Source organism: Coturnix japonica, chromosome 3 (assembly GCF_054131305.1).
Source record: "Coturnix japonica strain WE chromosome 3, WE-NBRP24, whole genome shotgun sequence".
NCBI classification, from domain to species: Eukaryota; Metazoa; Chordata; class Aves; order Galliformes; family Phasianidae; genus Coturnix; species Coturnix japonica.
In genome coordinates this window covers 68,378,224-68,402,449 of record NC_140665.1, presented here as the reverse complement: position 1 = coordinate 68,402,449, position 24,226 = coordinate 68,378,224, and the positions used below count along the sequence as shown (strand labels likewise).

Below are 24,226 nucleotides of genomic sequence, written 5' to 3'. Positions count from 1 at the left end.
AAATAACTGACTTTTCTAGACTGCCTATATATGCCCATAATTGTCCTCAATTAGTTTCAGGGATACCTACAGTTTAGACTTTGCAAAAATAGCAGAGTATTCATGCAGAGACCCTTTTTTCTGTTTTTTAGTGTTTTCCAAGAGAGAAAGAAAACAGTAGAGGTCTCCAAGACTTCTAAAAATCACAAAAGAAAAATATAGAACTTCTTCTCCAGCTAATTACTACTTTTATTAATTTTCTGCCAGAAATCCTGTCCTATCTCCATCACACATTTTGGCATAATATTTACAAATCCCTCATTCTCTTATCTTTTTATTCATAAATAACATTATGTTATTTCAAAACATTTGCTAAAGTGTATATTCCTGAACTAAGGGAGAAGTAAAAGACTTAAAAGACAAGTTCCACACTGGACACTTACAACAGCACTGATTTTCCCACACTTAGACCTCCAAACATGAAAATAAATGTTTTTGGGTTTTCTTGTCCTCTCTATTGGTTTTACTTTCTCAAATACTTCCTACCTATATTGCCTTTCATTTCATCTGTCCTAAAGGCTTATGTTCTGCCTCCTTTATTCTTCCACTCTGTAAAAGAAAATTCTCTCTCTGGGACCTACCAATGACGATGTATGATAAAGCAGAATAGCAACAACACCTGTAAAAAAGGCTGTTACATGTAATTTTTTTCTTTTTCTGTTAAGAGACCATGTACTGTTAATCTATACATGCTACGCACAACCTTTCTAGAGCCAGAATGCCTCTTATTAGGTTACAACCTTATGGATTTACCTGTTCTCGGCCAAGAGAAGAGATCTGTGTAAACAGAAGAATATGCAAAACCAAAGTTTTCAAGTTTTCATCAATATAGCCACTAAAATATCACCTCTTGATTCCTAAGGAAAGGAGAAAATGTAAGGAGGCTATGATACAAACAGCAAATATAAAATTTGAATGCTGTACGACATATATTTTTTTTTTCTCCACTTTAACTACTTTGCTTAAGTAAGACCATGAAAATACAATACTAAAAAGGTCCTTCAGTAAATGGAAACAAACAAGCTTTTTCTACTACAGAATTACTTAAAATGAAGCCTTCTTGTGAAGCTAATCCCCCGACAGATAAGACTGTGAATTCCCCCCTCCCCTTCCTACATGCTCACAGATGGGTTGCAACAGAAAGATGACAAATGAGCTGTGTTTGGCTGGATTAATGGGTATTATCATGTTAATGGATGTTTATGGTGCAGTTTGGGAGGTTCATGTGGTTTTCAAAAAGTGTTGGTGTTCTGGGTAGCTGAAGCCTGCATATGTGTGTATGCATTATTAGCTGGCTTTTTATGCATATTGTACATTTTTGGTTTCTTTAATGGGTCACAGCTAAACTGGATGTGGAAGTGTAGGCCTTCTGCTCAGATCTTGCATCATGTCATCAAGCATGACATGCAAAATACAAGTGCTTGAGACTCGTTTTTCCACAGGCTGTGGGCTTGCAAGTGCCTAACAATCCTAGGTCTAGTTTGTTGCAGTCTCTTAAAACCTGACATACTGATCAGGAGTTTACCCTAAGTAACTACGGTGTAATATATCAACTCTGGTCAGGGCTATCAGGTCTAATTTGATGGCAAGTCTGATGCAAGATCACAGGCAACCAGATCACAGGCAAAACTCCTGCCATGCCCAGGAACCAAACCCGCTAATCTGGTTTGATGAGGACAGAATAGAATTTGTGGACAGGATATGGGAGTCCTGTATCTGATGAGGCAGCCTATAAGGAAAACTACACCAAAGCCCTAGATTTAGAAAAATACACTTTTCCAAGTACTAGGAGCTGTCAAGTAAAATCAGACAGAATTAAAGATTTTGCTTTGGATTTTGAAAGTTGTTTTATTTATTTATTTTTCCCTTTTATTTCTTTTTTTTTTTTTTTTTTTTTCATTGAAACTTTCTTGTTCTATAACAGACCCCAATCTTTAAACATTCTTGTTTGCTCTCATTTTATTCTACCCAGAAGGCTTGTTTTCCTCTTACTTTCAGCATTGTTTTTATAGTCAATAGTTTGAGCTGATAGGCTTCTTTCATACTAGCTATATATAAAGGAATACATATGTCAGACACTTGTGTGTAAACTTCTGCTTAAAAACCTAAATGCTCATTTGAATACTAAAATGCATAATTTGCATGCAGTACTGAGGGAGCTGTTCATATGAACGTTGTGTTGAAACTCAGTTTATCTCTAAAATGAGAAGGTATTTGAAGTCTTTAATCGCCAAGTTATGTAGTAAAAGAAATAATACAATCTCCATAAATTAATATATTAATTGAAACAGAAATTATATGCACGGGCTCTATGGTAAAGTAAGAATGAAGATAACAGTCTGTTTAGTCTAATTCATAAGATTTCTGTGCTTTTCTCCTAAAATTTGGGAAATCAAATTTTCCTTCCAGAATAGAATATTTTTAAGATTAAGACAGTGAAATCAGTACCAGAGGGGATTTTTATGTGCTTGCCATTTATTTGGTTCTGCTCTACCATCCAGTGTAGAATAATTCCTCCATGTCTTTTCTCCCTTTGTAAATTCACCAAGTGTATGTGGACCTCACAGATGCAGCTTTAATTGAAAGTAATGTCAGAAACACTGTTTTGATCTGTTTCCTTTCTTTTGACATTCTCTGTTTTTGGAATGTGTTGAGTCTGTACTACCATTCTCTGTTCAGAAATTCATCTGGAAATTTACATATTTTAAAGGCTTCTTGCTCTATAATACAGCAGAGCATAATAGTGCAAGCTACGCAGATACTGAGGTGTGAAAGAGAAATTTCCCAATTTCAGTCCTTAACTGAAATATAAAAACAATACTTCACCATCTGGGAATTAATATACAAGGCTTTATTCTGAATACGCTTGCTAGAGGGATAAAGTTCATATGATCCAACAGTAGATAGACTGTATCAGGATATTTAAATTTAAAAAAAAAAAAAAAAAAAAAAGTTGTTTTTGTAGATTCATTAATTTACAGCGCTGTCAGTGAAATGCACAGAATGTTCCACACTTTCTGAAACATACAAATACATGACATCTGAGTGAACCTCTAAATTTGCAGAAATCCAGTATATTTCATGCTATTCTGCAGGATGACAGCATCTGTCTCTGATGAAGTAGGTAATGCCTCTGATCCTGAAAGGTGTAAATTCCATGGGAAACAATACGCATCAAAGATGCTTAGCATTTTACTGTATTATACCTCAGTAGACGATTGAGGAGAATAGAGATTTTCACAAAACTTGTCCTTTGCTCTTATTCTCCAAACAAACAAAAACAAAAACAAAACAAAAACCAAAAAGCAAGAAAAATCTTGCTCTTGGACAAAGGGTTTTAGCTGTATACACTTTTTCATCAAAATAATTATGAAAACATGTACCGTTAAATTAAATTTAAAGGTGTGTACACAAATTCTATCATTTAAAGGTAGGTCAAATTTTGACAGTTCAGAACTATATGCAGTGGCAATGAGCACCTTTCACATTTAAATGGGACATTTATTCTACAATGAATCTACAATGGGAAGTATATGCAGTCCTTGGATTGTAATGACATCTTCTTATTTTTAGCTGAATTTATCCCTTGCACATACCCAAGATTTGCTAGCAGTTTAAAGCTCCAAATAGCCCAAACTGTGAAATAAAACATTTCTAATGTCTACTTGCTGTAGCACACCTGTGGGGATTAGATGAAAGAATAGAAAAGTGCTAAACATTAGCCAAAAATTGTTGTCTACATATGTGTGCATAAGTATGATTTTTCTATGTGCATGTGTTCAGAAAAAAACATAGGCACAGGGCTCAGCTCCTCCTTCCCATGGAAGCCTGAGGGCATGTTCACCATAGCATGATAGCACGTGCTAAATCTAAACTGTTAGCTTCCAGTAACAGTGTGATTCCATACTGTGGGAATCAGGATAGAGATGAAGATTTGAAACATAACCTGCATTCTGACCGAGCAACCTCCACTACAATGCAGAAGCAGCCTTGATCTCCATGATCTTGCTTCCAATTAGTATGCTATTAATGCCAATCTTTCTTTATTTCATTAAACTAGGGTGATGGGTGCAAAAAGGCAATTTTTACCAGTTACTGGGCTACTTGTCAAAATGCTTGTGTTGACAAAAATTATTTGAAAATCAAGTAGAAATAAGTAATTATTCAGATTGAAAAGCCCCGTTAGGCAAAGATAAATATTAATGTCTGAATGATTGTTTAGATGTTTTTCAAAATTAAAACTGTGAGTGTTGTATCCTGTAGTGATATGTTGAATTTGCAAATTTAAGCATACAGAACAAAACAAAAATTTTATTGAACAAAGTATGTTGCTCAATATGCACTTCTTTTTGTTTCCCATCTGGGGAGTAGAGGAACTCTAATGAATCTCCTTTGCCTAAAGTTATCTTCATTCACCAAGTTGAAAACCAAAAGAATGTAGGATATATGGATCATACATAGCAAAAGGAAACACTTTTGTTTTAAACACTGATGTTCCCACCTTTTGTCTTTTCCTCCAAGAGAGCACCAACAGCTGAGTTGATGAGTTGACTTCTTATTCTGGAAGTACGAGCTAAACCAAATCAGGTTTGTCGACTGTTTTCTAATTCCTGAGATGTTCTCGCTACTCCTGTGCCCCTGATCTGTGATGTCTTTTGTTTGCCCTTGAACAAAGCCTCTGCTCATATGAACCAACCTGCCATGCAACTAGACCACTAGAGGTCTGCCAAGAGAACAGTTGCCAATGCAAGAATCCCTCTAGTGCTGCATTTAGGGATGCACTCTTTTTCAGTGTTGCAAAAGGCTGTCAGCTCTGCATGAGTTCTAGATTAGAGTGGAACCCTGCATAAAGACATGGTATTGACCCTCATCAGCTAAACCACATTCCTGCATGTGTGAAGCTGTTCTCTTGCTGACCAGCACTATACTACTTGTGATAAACTTGCTTGTTTCATTTGTCAACTAGCAATTTTCAGTCTAGCATTAACACTGAGTGGCAGCATGTTCTTTCAATGCATCTTTAGGAATGGCTTTCTCAAGCCATATGTCAGAGAGTTGACAGTGAGATCCTGTCTTATATACGTTTTTAATTTTAAAATATGGAGATTTTAACTTTGGTGCTGTCGTAAGTCTCTGAGTGCAAGGTTGATAAACAGACCAACCACAGTATTTGTTTTAAACAGTCTATAATGATTTTGAATGCAACCTCTGTATGCTTTTGGATTTTCTGGTGGCTTACCTTCACATGGGCTTAGTTCAGCACCCCAATCCTCAGGTTCACTTTGCTCCACTTAGTTTGTGCTTTGTGTGTGTGTCTGCAAGCATGTGTAAGAGACAGAGAGAAAAGCACTGCAATGAAAGAAGACTTTTCTGTGCTTAGTGGGGAATGCAAACCAAGCAAGCTTTAGGGAATGCACAGACTCCATGAAGCCACATACATTTTCTACTCCCACCTTTTTTTACAGACAAGTGTTGTTTTTTTTTTTAATTTTTTATTATACTAGCAAAAGGAGAAATCTTGTAATAAAATCTCATCACTGTTTCTTCCCTGGCAAGTTTAGATGTTGTCACAGTGATATACTTTGTCATAGATTTATTATTAATTTATAGCATAATGTAGCTGAATAGAGTTATAACAGTTGTACTCTAACAAAGTTTTAATACTACACTGTGAAATTTTAACGTGAAGTAGAATTCTACAATGACAGACTGTTATTACCTACAAAGTTCCAATGACAAATCAGATGATTTACTGCTAGAAAATGCAACTAAACTGCATTTGTTATTAACTATACAGCTTTATTATTGTCTTTTTATTGTATTCATCATCTGGAAGTAATGTAAAACCAATATATGGCTGATCACGTAATGACCAATGGCATATTGTGTCTTGTTTAGTAGGTGGCTGTCCTCTTGTCTTATTTGGAAATATATAGTTTAACAAGATACTTGCCATCATTTTCTTAACAGGGATAATAAACAGAACAATTCTGCATAAAAGCTCATATCAGCCTCTTTCATGCCTTTTCTTTTCAGAAGGCTGCCTAAGGGTTTAAGCAATTTAGTTGTCTGACCCGCATCCTTTCTCTGCAGTCTGCAGTTCTTTTGTTTAACATTAGTATGTGAGCAAACAGCATTCAGAGCTGTGCAGAGCTTATCAGCCTGTGCTCAGTCGACCAGAACCCCATTCTGTGTATCTAAGAGGGGCCACGTTTAATGCTTCACAGTAGGAGCATCTGCAGTTTCCAAAAATGACTTGTTTATCAGATAAACTCTGTCCTTGCACTGACACATAGTGGCTCCTTAATATCATGCTCTCCTGTATGAGAACTGTGCAAAACAGGGTATGCACAATGAATAACAAGTGCACATAGTATGGTGACACAGGTACCCTGTAACACCATGCAGAGTTTCACCACATACACTCAGTAATTATGCTGGTAAACTTCCTCGTTACCTTCTGAAAATATTTTGGTTACTTGTTCTCAAGATATTTAGAGCATGTGTCAGTAAATGCTAATTAATTTACTTATTTTGCTTGGGATTTAATTAGAAGTAACATTAGGGCCTGACTTGCATGATACTGGCAGAAGGGCTCAGAGCAGCATCTGATGCTGAAGTCTGTGGTGCACCTGTAGGTGCAGAGCCTCTGAGGGTGCCTCTGGAACTTCTGCTTTGCTCTGACACCAAAGTGTAACAGAAGTATACAACTCTGTAATGCAGCTTTAGGAAACAGTTTAAAAATTTTTAGTTTAAAACAATTAAAAGAGGCATCTTAGTGTTAGCTTAGTGTTTGAGGCTCAAGATCCAGTGAGAATGAAATGATGTGAGCTCTTTCTAGGCAAGGGCAGCTTGTCTTTCATATTCTTCATCAGTCTGAATGAAACAAATCTTAAAAGACAAACTGCTTTTGCAAGATTTCAATACTGCTTTACAGCCTTCTCTAAAAATGTTTGTTGAAAAATCTATTTGACTCACAAGAGGAAGTGTAGGTAGGTGGGGCAAGAACCACAGGTTTGGTTCCAAACAAATGCTGCCCCCCAAAATTCAGATAAACTTCTATTCTAAAATGAAAGCCTTGAATAATTATAATGATTTCATTCTGTGAAACTGATAATATATTGCAAATGGCAATGGCCCAGAAGGAGTCTGATAAAATTAATAGTTTTCAGTCTAAAGATGAGAATACAGAGAATCAGTCATCTGCCAAACTTTCTATACACACAATGTCTCAGTGCTGAAACAATGTGCTGGGAACAGAGACTCACACCAGGCTTTCACCTTCTTGTCCCTCCCCCACTCCCATCAGTATATGCTGACTGGTCAACTAGTCAGAGAAAAATTGTTAATGAGGGTTAAATGGGCATTATCTACTAAATGTCATTCGAGGATCAAGGCATCGGTGCTTTATTTTGAATGATGCCCATATTTTTTCTCTCCTTTATTTTTCCACCTTCTCCCTCCCCCACCTGAAAGGAAATATCCAGTGGATGCCTGGCAGCATCCTCTGATTGCTTGCTGTTTTCCTGACACTAAATCTACTGTGTCATATTCCTTGCATGGGCTGCAGATTTTGGCCTTTTCACCTGCTGTTTTGGTTGGCTTTAGCTGCAAAGAAAAGAGTATGAAAAGGAGAGGGGAGGGAGGGAAGTTGGGAATGCTAGAGCTAAAAAAAAAAAAAAAAGGCAAATGTTTTTAGCGCCTTCATCTAGACATGTGTCCCCTCACTCTGTGACATGGCTGCTCCAATGTTGCCATGGTGAGGATTTCTAATCATCCCTACACATGACAGGCTCCTATTTGTCTGCACTCCCTTGGGTGTAAATTTCTAGGCTTAAAAAAAAATATCCATGTGAGCATATCATCCACCGTGCAGATGTTTCACTGCTTTAGAATATCAGGCAGCTGCTTGTGCCACCGTCGACAGCTAATTGGAGACTGCATCGCAGGAACAGAGGCGTAATTATGGCATAAATACACATCCTCTGGTGCATCATTGTATCTCTATTAACAGAAAATTTTAAACAGTGTTCAGAGTGTAATTAGTGTAGTTGATAAAGTTGTAAAACATGTAAATAAGGGAAATAGCAGGTACGTGGCCAATCCACTACCCAGCACTAGGGGATGCAGATTATTGCCTATTTAGAAATAATTAGCAAAGCTGCATTAGCAAAGCCTGTGTCCAACAGAAGCAATGCAAACATTTATTCTGGTAACAGCTCTTTCTGTGCTAGCCATGAAAATCTACTAATATTGGTAATTTAGCCCTCATTACCAGAGGATAAAGCATGAAAAGAGCTCAGACATGAAATATGACAAGTAATATTAATTTTTATTCCAGAGGAAAGGATGCTTTCTTGGGTTGCATGCTGATTTCTCGACGGGGTCTCGGCAGTGTGTGAGTGAGCTGGTGGTGCAGGATGCAGCTCAGGCACGGGCTCCCTGCTGGAGGTGGCCTCACAACGGGCACCGATGGGACGCACTGCAGCCAGTGCCCTGCACAACGCGGGTCACAGCTCAGTGTGGGCACTCTGGTGCCGAACCCCCCCCTCTACTGCAGTTTGTGCCTTTCATTTGGGCTGCATCCTCTCCACCCGTCAGAGGTTTTGCCAGATCTGCCCCCAGCTGTCCTCCCCCGAACAAGCAGCTGTGCCAGAGAAGCAATGCTCCGATATGGAGCGTGCGTGGCTGCTCTTCAGTTGTGCTCTGGATGAGAAATGATGGCTGTACCCTCACTGTTTATGTTTAGGTGACGTTACTTGAACATTACTCTGTGACCATAAAAATGAACGCTAAAATTTGGACTCTGCTTTAAAGCTGTATTTTCTGATGAAGAGAAACGTGAAAGCCAGGCTGACACATGCAGCATAGATCATTTAAAAAAAAAAAAAAAAAAGAAAGAAAGAAAAGAAAAAAAAGAAGGTGGCATTTTATTGCAACATCTCTGATTTCTTCTTTTTTTCTTTCTAGTGGGTGAAGCAGCAGAATGAATAAAAACTCCGGTTTCCAGTGTCAGCTAAGTTCTGCTGCATCCTTAATAAGCAAGCACGTGTGTGTTTACGAGAGAGAGGGGAAAGGGGGAATGGGAGAATTCTGCTTGACAAGTGCCAGTGTTTTAAAGAGAAGTCTGAGAAAGATGTTATCTCTGGCTCAGGCAAATAAATTTCCCCACTTAGCCAGTGTTTCCTCAGCATTTTCAGAATTCAGCTCTCACCACAGACTGTATAAAATCCTGCCAAATAAGGTCTGAATTTTATGTAATACAATGCTTGAAAAAGACAGAAAGAAAGAAAAGAGGGAAGAGGTAGACGTGAAAAGAAGCTGGACAAGCTACTCTCAGAAGTATTAAAATGTAGAATAAGCTTTAGAGCTGTAGCAGGTGGAAAAGCCTTTTACAGATCCAAGGCAAACACTGCGTATATTTTATCACCTGTGATGACGTGAAAATTGTGAAAACACCAAACTTGTTGGTTGAAGCTGGCTTTTGTCTACACTTTGGTGGAGGTTTAGTACTCAGTCCACCACTCTGTATAGATGAAAAAACAGCCCCACAGAGGGAACCTCAGTCAGTCTTCTGCCTGTGTTAGAGCTGAAAGCACACAAAAACTCAGACAATGCCCACTAATCTGATCTAATGTGAGCATCCCATTGAGCTCTAGCATTACAATTTTTATAGCCTTGACACATCTTTTCTGCACTTAAAATTTATGTAGCTAAATGCATTTGTGCCTTTGTTTGGCATGCAGTAAGCGTATAGTTTACTCATATATATACTTCATGGATAAACTGTGTGCGTGTGCTCAGGCCTCACAGTTGGATGCCCCCATACTGATCCAATCCCGCAGGGCTCAGCGAGGCCATGCCTGCAGAATGCCTTGAGAAGAGTTGAGGTGGCTTCTGCTGCTTTTCATGATGCCCATGATGCCATCACTGTGTGTCTGTGTGAATCCTGTATCTGTAGGTCCATATGCATATATAGATGTTCCAGTATTTATACATAGATAAGTGTACATGCGCAGACAGTTACTTGGATACACGTACCTGTACCTGCATGTGGTTATTTATGTTTTAAAACAGTAGATTTCCTTCATAGTGTGATGGATTAGGAAATTCTGTCATGTAATCTGCATGTAAATGTATATTCTTATATGTGTGTAGAATGAATGCATTTGTCATAAATATATCACGCAAGTTAAATAGACATTTTTAATCTCTATGCTTAGTTAATATTTTTGAAAAAAAATAATATTCAAGCACTTCCAAACCAGCACCACCCCGCAACCCCCCCAATTTCATCCCCATTTTTTATCCACATGTATTGCTTGGATATATTTTCCAGGGTCACATACCATGCAGAGTCCTTTGGACTGCCTTCAGAGATAACTTAATTGTTGCCCATCCATTTGAAAGTGGGAAAATATTGCTGTTCTGCATCAGGAGCAGCCATCTCTTTTCCCACTTTCCCTTCAAATTACATAAGTAAAGTGGACATTGTTGGCAAGACCAAACGAGTTACACTATTGCAGCAGATCAGGAGGAGGGGCTGAAAACTGATGGTGTGGGGAGATGGACAGAGTTAGGTTTCTGCAAGTAAATACACACAAGGGGCTTAGAATGGTTTTAAGCAGATTAAAAGTAGTGTTGTTACAGGGTGACAGGGTCATTGCTCATTCTTTAGTATAGAAAATGACCTGACAGGTCTTATGTAGCTGGAAGTGATTTCAGTGTTTTCTGGTTGTTGGTTTTCTTGTGGTTTTGTTGTTGTTTGTTTGTTTGTTTGTTTGTTTTTAATTTCAATTTAAAAACTCATGTGCTATTGTTTGATGCAAATAAAATGGTTTGAATGTTCTGGTGACCTTTCTAATGAACAGAATATTATTACATCAGTTTGAAACACAAATATTAATATACAGATTTTGAATAAATCACTTTAAAATCACATTTAATATAGTTCCTATGGGCCAAATTGAGTCTTGTGTAAATTAGTTTAGGCCCATTAATGTTAATGTGAGTTGTTATCTATCACAGTGGTCTAGTATGCAGAATGAAGGCTAGCATATGTGGCATTTCTTTTGTGCTGAGCAGTGCATGTTTTATGACAGAACTCTTCATATTAATCCATTTTTATCTTTGAAGGCACATATCCCACAGCAATTCTGTGGTTTTCAACTGAGCAATAGCAAGGGTATTCATCACAGTCCATTTCTTGCTCTTTACATTGTAGGGGATACCAGAAGCTACTGAATTAGGGGTACAAGGTAGCTGACACTGTTTAAACAAGTCTACAATGGTGTTTATCCAAAGCCCATCGAGTTGAGAGACATTACATTTCATTAAGGAAATAGTAGTAGAAACGGGAGTGAATGGGAAAAGCAATGCAAGAAAAAGTAGTCCTAACTATTCACCCTTCATTTTCCTGTGTTTTTCTGTGTTGTTCACTCTGGGTCAATATTGAAAAACAACATCCTAGACATGTCGCATCTTAAAAATAAAGAGGATAATGTGCTGAAACGTATGATTTTTTTTTTTTTTCTTTCCAGCTATTTGACTTCTCTCAGTTCTTTCTGAGCAAATAATCCTACATGTATTTTCAAGGGGATAAAGCACATTAAGGTAGTGAATGAGCAGCAAGAGGAGCTGCTTTGGCTCACAGGAGCTATCTTCCTATTAACAAACATTGTAGTCTAGTAAGAACAGATGTCTAGAGTGAAACTGTTGATGCTGAAGACTCAACCTCCTCAGAGTATGTACTTGGAAGATTTTACATGAGCTAGTTGTCACCTGGTGTTATGAACAGGACATCCAGAATGATCTGGAACAGATAGATGTGTGCTACCTGATTACTTTGATTGGAAGGAAAAGCAGCACAGATGCTAGTAGACCCTTCCATTATGCAAATCAAAACACAGTTTTAAGAGACTCAATTCAGAAATACATTAAGAACCGAGCCATTACTACGTGTGTGCCCTGTGTCTGGAAGTGTCTGCTTGCTGTTTGGCTCTAATACATTCAGCTGTGTTCTTTCAACTGTTTGTGCTTGGCTATCCTAGCTTGGGTAAGTGAGATCACATGTACAGTTGTGGGAGGAATGGAAGCCAATCATGATACTGAATAGAAGATTTTATGTCTGCCATGGTTTTATCTTGGTTTCCAAATATGCAAAATAAGGAAAAAGCAGTAAAATCTGCATAAACAGGAGTGAAGTTTTTCTGAAATAATACCAGGAAGAATACCTTTCCTTCATGCTATATATATTTAGGGATACTCAGTAAAAATTGAACACTGCAAACAAAAACTTTGTAAAAGATTAATCCTAATTTCCTTCACTAAGAAGAACTTTGTTCATTCTGGATAAGTAGCATTCCACCTGGGAGAAACAGAGCACTGAAGTACTCGACTGTAGCAGCAAGGTCAGTGGTTTGGTCATGCACAGGCACAGGAGCATTTGTTACTGTTGATTAAAATAGTAAGTTCCTCCCACATTGACAAGCTTGCTTGCTAGCATAGACAACATCAATATTAATTTTGTAAATGTTTATCTCATGTAATGTATATGATTAAGAGTTGTTTGGATGTTTTGTGCTGATTAAACCAAGACCTTTCTATGCTGACAGTCCTGTGGCACTGAAATACGATGAGAAAAACAATACGTGCCAACAGTAGGGGAACACAGGTGAACACCATAGATACTTTCTCTAGGATGATAATATTGTTGCTACTGATGGACTGGTTTATGATAATAAATCAGAGTTATCAAATATCGCTCGTATGATTTCACTTATGAAGTCCATAAGTGAAATGAAACTTATGACATCCCTGGAATAATCTTTTTTTTAAGTTGCAGTTTCTGTATGGTGCTGGATGTTTCCCCCTTGTCAGGTAACATTAAAACTGCACTTTTGAGCTTACATGACAAATGCTGTGAAAAGCTCACTTTCAGTCAAGTCTTATTTCACGCTGAAAATAGCATAGGGAATTCACAGGTTCTTCAAAATATTAGCTCTTTTTAGGTATCTTGGAAAGTGGAAACTACAGTTGTTGGATCAGACTCACTCTTAGTAAAAATGATCATTGAAACTGATGAGAACTGACCTCAATTTCATGGCACTGTCATTAGCCTCTGGTAATCTAGAGATGTGAAAGGATTTGGGAGGTGGGAATTATCTCCTGGTTTTATATATTTCAAAGTGACGCAGTATGCACGAGTTAGTAACCAAGAATAACATTTTTCTACTTTTCTGCTAAAATGGTATCTAACATAAATTAATTTTACTTACCCTTTTTGCCAAACAAGTCATAAGGAATTGGGGGATTGGGCTCAGTGATCTCTAGAGGACCCTTCCCACCCCTGTAATTCTGTGACTCTGTAATTCTGTGACTTGTAACTGACAGCCATGATGAAGACTAAATATTAGCTGTTTTTGAGTGTACACTAATGTTTTGCTTTTCAAGTGAATTAATACCATAAAACAATACTTTGAATTTTTAAGTCATTTCTTGAAAACAAATAAGTTATTCCAGTTGTGGGCAAACTATGAAGTAGTCACTGCACACGCCTGAAATGAGATTTAGGGGTTCTTCTCCTAAGTTTGGCTTGTGGTCTAGACTTTATTCATTTGTATACTCTACTCTTCTCAGATATTTAATATTAGACAAAAAAATATTGAAATTCTTAAACATGAAGTCCAAATATGACTGCAAATCCATTCTTACTCTTCTTATTATTAAGGTTTCACAAAATGAATTACGACTTCATTTTGGAGATTTTATTTACATTGATCTTGTTTTTTTTAGTAGGTTCTTATAATCAGCTGTACCATCTATTCTGCATGGAGCTTTCGAAAAATAGCTGATGGATTTATTAATCTTGCTAGTTACTATACATGTCTATTTTTATTTGCCCCAATTTTGCATATAAAAACAGCATATACGAGTGTGTGTTTGTGTGTGTAATTTTCTTCACTAAAGTGGACAAACTTCCATGCACTATGGGATTATGGGTAAAATGGAAGAAAAACACAGGTAACATCTCTAGCAATTGCAATTATGACCATCTGCAAGTGTGACCACACATGATGTATATATGGATTAATGAATTGAAATTCACCAAACTACTGATCTTTGCCAGCTGCAAGAGCTCCCACCTACAACCCGTTCAACCCAGTGCCACGTGAGTCTCCCTTTTGCAGGCTCTGGCTATTTAGTTCTTTTGGAAGAGCTTTCTGAGAGACAGGGCTGATTCTAGGATTACATCTGCCTTTCTATGGCCCATTGCAAGAGCACTGCAACAGAACCTCTAAAGTTGGTGGAGTAAAATAAATATATATTTTTATAACAGGTTTTTGTGTTTACTATTCAGGGCGTTTCCACTGGAGAGTTCATATCAAACTTCGCCTGTAAAGAATTCAGCCTTGTCTGACATTATAGCAGCTCTGCTTTCAGGAAATCTGTGCTGCGAGTGCTCACAAAGGCAAGCGTGTTGCACCAGATGGTCTTTTCCCATTCCTGAATGTTTTCATGGTTTTAAATACTATCAGAACTAAAACCCTCTTATCAGCCACCAAAGGGACCGGTATAATTTTGATCATTATAACAGGTAGTCACATAATATAGCATAACTAATGGAAGGAAACTTTCAAAAAGACCGAAATTTTACTGGATGTTAGGACAGGTGATTAAGGATAGCTTGTGTGTGTTAGTGCAGGTTCCACTGTAATAATAATCCAACTGCTATATGGTCCCTTTCATCTAAGGGATCCTAGAGCACTATGCAAACCTAGCAAATTGGTATGAAAAACTATGGCAATCACTTCATGCATGCCTGGAGTGAAACGCAGCAGCTGTTTGACAGCATACAGTAATATCCCCAAACTGTTTAGAGCAGGCAGAGATGAACACTAAGAAACTGAAGACAGATTTTTCAAAACTGGGTGTATTAAGGTTAGCTGCTAACATACCTTTCTTGCAGCTAAATCCCATAAGGTGGGCCTGGCTTTCCCAGGTGAAGAGGGCTGGCATCTATCCTGAAATCCATAAGAGCTGCAGGAACATCAATTTTCCAGAAAAATAAATAAATAAATAAATAAATAAGATGAAGATATCCTGAAATCCTGATCTGAACACTATTAGTAACCTATGACAGAACATAATATCCTTTAAAAGACAATCCATATAACACAATCCTGGAATTGCAATCTTCATGTGAAGTAAATTTCCTCTTTTATGTCTCTGTGAAGCTCTTATTAACACTAAAAAAAATCTCCATGGAACACAGGAAATCTCCATGAGGCTGCCACTTTAAAGGAATGATGATGATGGACAAGAAAAGCATTGTTTTCCTTGGATCAAATAATGGAGAGAAGAATAAAAACTTTTTGTTTGATAGTTTGGCTAACGTGCAACACAGCATGAGAGAACAAAGCGGAGTGTTTGCTATTTATCCTTACTAGAAGTGGCTGTCGTTACCCAGCAAGTCCTATGATTACAGTGTGCATCCAGTTTCCAGAACAATTGTTCTGGAGTCTCTGGTCTTACTTGAACCAATAGTCTCCAGTATCCCAATAAAACAGCACAGCTGGAGGGATAGGTTGATTTCTCTCTATTGATGGCATTCTCCTGACTCACAGAAGGAGAATAATTACATTTATTCTATCAATCAGGGAAAGGAACTGCTTCAACTAGATCAGAGACTTCTATCACAGTATTCCCTTCCATTAAAATGTTTTGTAAGACTAACCATCATTTCCAAGATTGTCACTAAAAGCACCTAAAAGCTAAGCATATTGGAAGAGTCACATAAAACTTTTCAATTTGAAATATTTTTGTCTAGTTAATATTTCCTTTCTTTCTTTCTTTTTTTTTTTTTTCAATGTTCTGTCATTTCTGTTGCAGCAGAAAAATTTTATCAGTTCAGCCTATAATCAAGAGTAATTCCAATTGCTTCAGCTTCCCTCACCATTGAAAATGGCTGCACAAAAGGAAGTTCATCTGGATCTAAATGTCAAAGGCTTGACTGTCAGCTGAAATAAGCTGCCCTTCAGTGGTTCTCCTCCCCCTTACTGGGAAGTTGTCTCAGCATACACAGCAGTGAGCACAGTTCTGTTCTCTGCTTCCCATGCAAGCAGACTCTATCTTCATGAGAACAAATATCTTGAGTTCTGCCCACCCTCTTTTCTTCAATTCCAGTCTGCTTTTGTTTCTTTAGGAACAATAAAAAACTGTGCAGACAAAACTACTTCTTTATGTTCTGAGCTCCTTTAAATCTCTGTTCCCAAAAGCTTAGAAAGAAGGTGAGCACCTGAAGCTCACTCTATAACATCTACTAGGTTCTTGGAGACTTCAGTGAAACACAGTTCTCATTCTTACTGCCTGTCCAAGTAAGGATGGAAGGAATGCTTTCTGTATTCCAGGGTTGGTGCCTGAGCTAAAGGGATAACTGAAGCTGCCAGCCATGCACGCAGAAGGACACATGGCCAGGGTCCAGCTGGTGCATTCATCTGAAGTCCGAGCTCATTTGAGGATGGGAGGATGCACACAAAAGAGTACGAGTCTGGTGTGTGGTGGGAGAAAGAGAATGTGCTGGAATGCCCAGAGCTGTTCATCATAAAGTTTAGTTGTCTCTGTCTGACTGATGGTAACTAAGGGACAGAGCTAATCTGAAAAGTGCATTGGTGTGTGCCTTGAAAAATACACTGCAATGAAGGAGTGTATTTATCAGTATATTATTCACTGTTCACCCTACATTTGATCCGAGTCCAGCGTAAACTCTGAGATGATCTAACTAATAAAAATCTGATTATAATTAGTCCAGAATTAGTGAAATAGTTACAAAGCAGGGGAGCAGTTATCAGTCTGGTCTACTGATTTATCTTCCAGCAAAATCAATTCTGTGTTCTTCTTATTAACAAAATGTTCACTTGTAATCAACAATAACTAATGTCAGTAATACAGTGCTTGAAAGAATATTTTACTGGAAAAAATGAGGGTAAACATTAGAAATGCTGCATTTTGATATAAATAAAATGTTCCCTTAATAATTGATTAGTGGATGATGAGAGAAATGAACCTTACACATTAAATTCTTTGGCTGACAGAGCAGATAGGTTCACTACTATGAATTTATCCTGTATCACTTAATATTTTCAGCCAGTTAATGTGGAATTTTCTGTGTGCAAAAAGAGTTAACGATCTTTAACAAAGCATTTTAACACAGTATTTAAAGGCAAAGGAAAACAACAATAGTATAATGAAATGTATTTTTACATGCATGTCTCAGTTCAGCTTTTTGTAAAATTTCAAATACATAGTGCCATCCGAAGTACTGTAAAATATTTTATCAGGGACATGCTTTAGCAAACATTTTGTCACCCAGAGCTACAGCTGTAATTCTTAGAGAATATTAACACACCAGCTCTATTCTCAAGCCTGGGAGAGTGTCATCCTGACCTCTGTTTACTACTATTAAACATAGAAGATTTACTTTGAAGCATTCATTTAAGGAGGTGAGTTATTATTCCTTTGCTTGACCTTAGCCTATGGCAAATATATCATGAGGTTCCATAAGACCATCATGAACAAGATCATTGGTTTGCCAAAACATAAAAACAATACTAGGTTCATTTAAAAACCGACGACATGCATTATTGCTTATACACTCATCGCCTGCCAGCTAAATTATTGTCTATACATGCTGAAAAAAAAAAAAGAGATATACTTAAAACTTTTCATCGTATATACGGTAATGCCTAGTACAACTACCTTGAAATGAATCTTGATGTTGAAGTTAACGTTATGTGAGCTATTTCTTATATTTATTACTGGGAAAACATTATTTTTAAAAGCATATGAAAAAATAGTTTTCAAGCTGTTTCCTTAATGAACTGGAAATAGTAACCCTGTCAAATGTAATAAAAAAATAGTGTTATAAGCCTATGGCATCTATTTATTACTGGAGAACAAAAGCCTTCATCCATTTCCTTTAGAGAATGACATTTTTGTAATTCGCTGCCCATTTCATTTGTTCTAAAAGGACTTCGTAGGTTGACAAATATCCCACAGAAATGGCTTCTGATGCTTGATAGGATAATGCACAGCCCCTTAGGACAAGGGCAAAGGCAGCAAACTTATCATCCTTTAGTTTAGCTTAGCATGGGTCAGTAACAGAGCCAGGGGTGACAGAAGATGTTAAAGTGTGGGAAGCAAGAACTAAGAGCTGTAGGAGGGTAGTTTTTATAGTTTATCCTTTCTTTCACCATGACGCTGCAGAGACAGCTTGAATCACATTGTTGATTTGGTTCACTGCACGCCACACTAACTGCTCCAGTAGGAGGAAAAAAAAACACTTACGGGTCATTTTCTCCAATAGTGTGTGACATTTTAGCACTTATTCTATAGGAGGAAGAAACACATGTTTAATATTTTAGCTTGAAGTTCATATTTTAAAGATGCATTAACACACTTGGAGATCTGATGTGATAATTCCTAAGATTATTGTAGTTCTAGCAATGTGAGGATTTTAGTGGAGAAAATGTTCTGTCTGTTTAATTGTCCTCTATATTTTGTTCCAAATCTTTTCTCTAGCAAGGCCGAGTAAGAATGAGCATTTGGCTCCTGTGGAGTGCACATTTTAACAACAAACTAGACTTTAAAACCGCGATGATGGCTTTCATTCATCAAGGGCTGAAAACCATTTTAGAAGTGTCATTTCAGAAACGTGTTTAACTGAGTTAGGTCTTCCTCAGAAGTAAATGATTACTCTTCAGTCATAGATCTTATAAACTTTGGGGCTGATCTAGTTTTTCTGCTAAAGCCAACTGGAATGATTGAATATAATGAGCAAATGCTTGTCCTCCTTCTAAAATCTGTGACCAGCCTTGTACTAACCGGCCCAGACATCTCTGTGAAAGGTTATACTGCTGTCAGGTTCCTTAGTTGCTATTACGTATACTGGAGTAATAAGCAAAAGTCTTATTATAGGTTCCTGATTTTAAATAAATAAATAAACAAAAAAGGATTGCCACAAACTGCATGCAATTAAACTTTTGCTCATAAGGAAGAAATCATATACCCATAAATCAGTTCTAATTTTTTGGATGAAGATGTATGCAATTATAAAGTACTATGAATGCAAGTGACCTCTCTGATTAACAAAATCTTGTGCTTTGATTTTTGGACACTAGAATAAAAATGGTCTCAGCCAGTTTCACAGTTCAAATATACTTTGCTTGAACTGATGAACATCTGCCTAGGATGCAAACTCACACCAAAGTACCTAAAGCTTGTCCAGGGAAAATGGGATTTGAGATGTTCTAAAAAAGTATGTCCTGATTTACTGTGTTTTATGTTTGTAAGCACCAGGAACATCTCTGATAACACCTGTAAACTTATTCTAAACATATGAAAGCTTATAATAGCTTCTCTTCTAGATTTGTCTCTAAAAGATCATTTGTGCTAAAGAGAATAAATTTTGATAAATTTTGCACTGATGGAGTCGCAAACTGGTCTGTGATCATTTCTGCAGAACATTCTTTGATATACAGCAAAATTGAGCAATTCACACTGCAGTGTTTGGACTAAGGACTTCGTACAACTGCAATAAAATTTTCCTACAAATAATGTAGTATTTTTATATTTCTGTTGCTCATTCTTCACATGTTACCCAGAGAGTACAGCCTGCAAATGTTCCTTGCCTGCACCAGACACGCCCACTACATATCAATTACAGAAGCTGTCTCTGCTGCAATAGCAGTTCTGGTTGGATCAGACTTGTTTTACAAAGAAAGAGGAATAATTTGTTGGTGTAATGTATGATCTGAATTAATGTAATTTTAAGAATCAAATTATCCTGATGTGAGAGCCCCTATAGGGACTGATACAGTGGAGAAGGACTGAAAGTTTTGACATGGTTTAATGAGCTGTATGCTAACTCCACCTGAGTAATTAACAGTCTTGACAGTCCTTTTGAACAGAGATATTCTCTGTAAGGATGTTTAATGCTTCGAGTATCAGCAGTGCAAAAGCCAGGACAGAGGCATATCTGACTGGGGATTTTTTGTCAGAGTAGTTTTACCTATGTATCTTTTTTTCTCTTATTAGTCATTAAGGCCAGTATTTCAGAAGCAGTACTTTATTTTTCCATACTGTCATTTCTGAATGCCCAGTTTCTTGCAAACTGTAGAGACATCACATTCCTGTTCCTTAAAAATGAAAATATGAATGCAAAGTGGCCCCATCCAACACATCAACGTGCAAATGCTCTTCTGCATGTAAAAGATAAAAGATTCTGTGGTAAGCAATTTCAATGCAGTCTTTGTTGTAATTGTTAATATCTGCTAGCATGTATATCATCTTATAACTTGTTCTTTTAGAATTAGAAAAATTGTTTTTTTCCAGGAAAAAAAGAGATGATAATATGATTAAATACAGAGGCCACATCACTATTACATTCTTTTCTTAACCCAAGCAGTACTCTGAAATAACAGCAGAAGTATTCTATGGAGGTTTGCAATGAATATTAATCTTTGGAAAGACCACTAACAACAGACTAATGTCATATCCTCACTCCCTCAAAATTCCAATCTTTCAGGTAGCAAATCCCTGACCACTTCTTCTCTATGCCAGGAGAAGAAGTGATGAAAGTGACGAACACTGAGAGGAGCCTTTATATTTTTTTCTATATTTCCTCTCTTATTTTTCACTTTGCTGTAATTTTTGTGAACTAAAATTCTTGATCTTGTATTTATATATCATGCAAATCTGTACATGTTGATGGCTGTAACTTTTCTGCTTAACAGATTTTACTCCTCACTATGCCTGTCACTGGTTTGAGCAATCTGTGTGTAATTGATTTCTTTAGTAAAACAGATAACATTTGTTTAAAGCTCCTCTGATGGCTTTACAACCTCGACATTAGCAACAGCACTTCCATTTCCACTGGCATTCTAGCAAAACATAATTATTATATTTCCACCTCAGACAAAATGATGAAAAAGTGAGTGGAGAGAGTCAGCACTGCTTTCTCTCCAAGTTCAGTGCTGCAGAGGTGTCAGATAGTTCAGCCCTTACTGTGGTCACATGAAATCACTGCTAAAGCTGTCCCTTGCTCTGGCCCTGCACCAGGAATTTTTCTTTTCAGTGATTTAATACTGGAACTGACGATATTTCTGACTTAGGAATAAATAAACCTTTTATTTTCTTGCAGGTAAATTGGCTTACTTTTAACATCAGCAGAAACTTGTCCCTAAACATAAGTAGGTAGACAGATGGATGGATAGATAGATAGATAGATAGATAGATAGATAGATAGATAGATAGATAGATGATAGATAGATAGATAGATAGATAGATAGATAGATAGATAGATAGATAGATAGATAGGGCAGTATTTTTGTTGCATGCTGTTAGATTATGACTTTTCCACTTTAGATAATTAAAACAAAACAAAATATAAAACCATCCCTCAGGAAAAAATGTTTTTGCCTGGGGAGGGCATAAGAGAGTGAAAATAAGACAGATGCATGGAGGAACTTAATTGTACCATACAGAGCAGTCTCCAGGGACTGCAGCATGGACTCTCTCCTCTTCAGTAGTCTGTGGATTGCAATTAGGCATCAGTGTACTGGACAGTGAATGCTTCCTATGGAGGAAGCAAAGGCTGCAAACCAGAATTTTTAAGTGGTTTCATTATTATATCCAAAGCAACTACTGTAGATGGATTCCTAAAACAATGAAGAAATAATACGTAAGGATAAGTAGATATATGTGAAGAATTTCAGCAACAAGACAGGTGAGGCTTTAACAGTGCACAAGCTGTGTCTCTTTGCTTACAATCTGGAAGCATTCAGAGAGGTAATAAACAAGGTTCCCACCACCTCCCCCCCCCACCTTTTCTTTGGAAATATGAAGTAAGGAAAAACCTCTCTTTCTGATCTTCTTTCTGTCTCTAAATAATGAGCATGCAAGTTTATAAAGAATGTTGTTCTCATCAGCCACAAAATAAAAAGCTCCTGAAATACAACACTACTCCATCCAACCTGGCATTGAGGGACATGGTTAGTGGGTATGGTGGTGATGGGTTGATGGCTGGACTAGATAATTTTAGTGTTTTTTTCCAACCTTAATTATTCTGTGATTCTGTAATCAAGGACAACAGAAATGAATACTTAAATTAGACACACATGTGAATAGTTTTCTAGACTGGGGGCCAGATTACTCAGCACCTTATGAGATCTGTCCTCAGGTGAATGCTTGGGGGATAGCCAGCTGAAAATAAGCTCTACCACACAGCCGGTTACTAGCATTTCACTGAGCTTCTGACACCATGTGTCCTCAGCCTGGGTTGTCTCCCAGTCATGGCAGGAGGGAGGCAGTTGCTGTGCATGTTAATGTGTTGAAGAATAAATACTTGCAGCGCAGGTGCTATCCTGAGGAGACACCTTTGCTTCTACTCGTGCTTTTCCTTCTTTTTCCTTCTTTCTTTTTCCTTTTTTCTTTTCTTTTTTCTTTTCTTTTTTCTTTTCTTTTCTTTTCTTCTCTTTTTTTCTTTTCTTTTCTTTTCTTCTCTTTTTTTCTTTTCTTTTCAAATCTGGGATTTCTCTTCATGAATGTGTTTTAAATGAGAGGAAAAAATATGTGCTGCAATCCCTTGAAATGATTATTACTCAAAACTAAGATGGCAGAGGAGACTGAGGGTTCTGAGCAACTGAATAAATCAAATAAGCAGGATGCTAGAATGAAGAAATGTGTGTTTCCTGATGATGTTGCAAAACTGGACTGCAAAATGTAGATCATAGCTGAGTTCTGACTCACATATATTGTTGGTGCACTTTAAGGCAGAGCTACCTTTCATTTTCACTGCGCAAACATGGCTGATAAAAACACTTGGAAAATTCACTGGATTGTTAAGTGAAAGACAGAGGTACTACAGCACTGAATATTTTAAATTTTATTTCTACTGAACTATTTAACTGATCATTTTCAAAATTAGAAGCAAAGTCCATGCTGATAAAAACATTAATACTGTACCTTAAGCAGTAATTTTTTTCTTCTTTCATTGAAACAATGACTGATGTGATTCAGCTCAATGCAATTTTGCATCCTGAACAACTCCATAGGGAAATGTTATAGGCTGGTTTAAAATGACAGTACTGCGGGTTTTTTTTTCCTTTCAGCTTGCAGAAGGTGCTAAAACAGTGATCCTCAGCTGTGAGGATCTCAAAACCTCTTGCTCAGAATTAAGATTCATGGCAGTTTAGTGAGAGCAGGAAAGATCTCTATGTGAGAGGCAGCTGATATTTTTCTCCCACCACAGATCTTGATTTCAAAACTCTGATTTCAGAAGTGGGAAAACTGAAGCCCAAAGTGCTTAAGGGGAAAACTTAAAAGCACTTATTTGGCCTAGATTCAACAGTGTTAAACTAGCGTAGATACTCGGGCACCTAAATACCACCAACTCTCAAAGACTTTCATATTATGAGCTCTGAAAAATTAGAATATGCAGATTTGATCATATTGCCCCTTTGGCAAGGAGGATCCAGGCTGAAAGTGTGTGAGGGGGAGAAGATGGCCAAGATCTGATCTAAACACATCAGTGTAACTAAAGACGCATTTTAAAACTGATTTAATTATATCTGTTAAAAAACTTGGCACAGTCTCTCTTAATTCATCTAACTTCTCCTGATTTAACTAGAAACTGCAGTCTTAAAGGGTTTGGAGCTGTTTGGTAGGGAACCTGACTGCATTCTCCCTGATTTTTAGCAGATTGCTAAAATGATGCCTGCTGGACCACTGGAGCTGTTGCTGTATGAGCCAGGAAAGATTCCCCTACACCTCCTTCTTCTCCTTGAAGTGTGTCTGGTATTGGACTTGCCATAGCTTTATGGTCATGCCAGCAGAAAGTAAAGGAGCAATCTTCTTCCTATGCAGCATGGGAAGGAAAGATTGAGAGCCTACTGTGATCCCATATATGACAGAGCTTGACATTACTACTGCCCAAGAATGGCCAAAAAGTTTACTTCGAAAAATAAAGACTACATATTTACTTGAGGACCACCAAAACACACCACAGATAAAAGTAGACTTTCTGGCTGGAAGCTGGTTCCTGTTTTGGTTTGGTGTTCTGTGCCATATTATCTGCCACTCACTCACAAGCCTTAGTATTAGACATTAACATCATCCCTCAGTCAACAAA

At 37.4% G+C, this 24,226-nt stretch overlaps 1 long non-coding RNA gene across 4 annotated transcripts in view; it reads left to right on the top strand.

The window, feature by feature from the left end:
- The window catches only part of LOC107311917 (uncharacterized), a 97,863-nt gene that overhangs the window by 15,161 nt on the left and 58,476 nt on the right, over positions 1-24,226 (top strand). For 3 of the 4 annotated variants that reach the window (XR_014944152.1, XR_001554297.3, XR_014944151.1), the window contains one exon: positions 4,561-4,626. The exons of the other annotated variant lie outside the window; for it this stretch is intronic. This is a non-coding gene — a long non-coding RNA (uncharacterized LOC107311917). The remainder of the gene's footprint in view (positions 1-4,560; positions 4,627-24,226) is intronic. 4 annotated transcript variants of the gene reach the window in all.